The 807-nt window shown below is 40.3% G+C and overlaps 1 pseudogene; it reads right to left on the reverse strand.

The window, feature by feature from the left end:
- Positions 1 to 277: 277 nt before the first annotated feature.
- Positions 278 to 573, reverse strand: LOC122890422 (annotated as a pseudogene).
- Positions 574 to 807: the final 234 nt, after the last annotated feature.

The following is an 807-nucleotide window of genomic DNA, read 5'->3' on the forward strand; positions in this document are numbered from 1 at the left end:
TGGAGGTGACACCCAAGACAATCAAAGCCTCCCACATTCAATAGTCCACTATTTTCTGGGCATACCAAAACATACACAATGAGGAAATGACCTCACTTCTTTAAAAAAAGGCACTTACACTAAAAAAAATGGGACGAGGTGGGATCCCCTCCTTCTTAAAAGTGTTTCTAGAACTACTAAAAAACTTGAATTTACAAAATAGTTGATAAAAATATTCCTCTTTATTGTACAAGAAGGGAGACAGGGACCACTGACAAGACATGGTATGTGATATTAATCACATGTCTTCTTCCTCTCCTGCTTCAGCAGAAACTGGACTCTCCTCGTTTTTAGTTTCTCCATTTTCCGCAGGTAAGTCTTCTTTTGTTTCTTGGTTAGCTACTTCAGCCCATTTCCCCCTTGCTTCCCTTTTCCCCTTTGTTTGCACTTTTTTGTCTGAAGATTAATCTTTTCCTGTTGCCTTTTTTGGCTTTGTTTTCACTTTTTCAGGAGCAGATTTAGCTGACAACCTCACATCCCTCTTAGGCTCCTCCTTCACGTCCCATCAGCAGAGCTGACCTTCCCCTTGGGCATCCTGATGATGTGTCAGATGCACCCAGAGCCTTCTGGAAGCTGGGCTGTCTGGCTACTGCTTCTCCTCCCTCTACCAGAGCTACAGGGACCCCTAGAAATTGATAGCATTTAAAATGAGGGAGAAATGACATAGAAGCATCTCTAACGAAAGAACATGGTATAATTTCAATAATTTTCTCCTGATTTATAAGTAGTATACAAATGTTATATGACAATAAAAAGTAATTTTAAACG

The sequence above is a fragment of the Neovison vison genome, chromosome 11, assembly GCF_020171115.1.
Source record: "Neovison vison isolate M4711 chromosome 11, ASM_NN_V1, whole genome shotgun sequence".
Classification (NCBI taxonomy): domain Eukaryota; kingdom Metazoa; phylum Chordata; class Mammalia; order Carnivora; family Mustelidae; genus Neogale; species Neogale vison.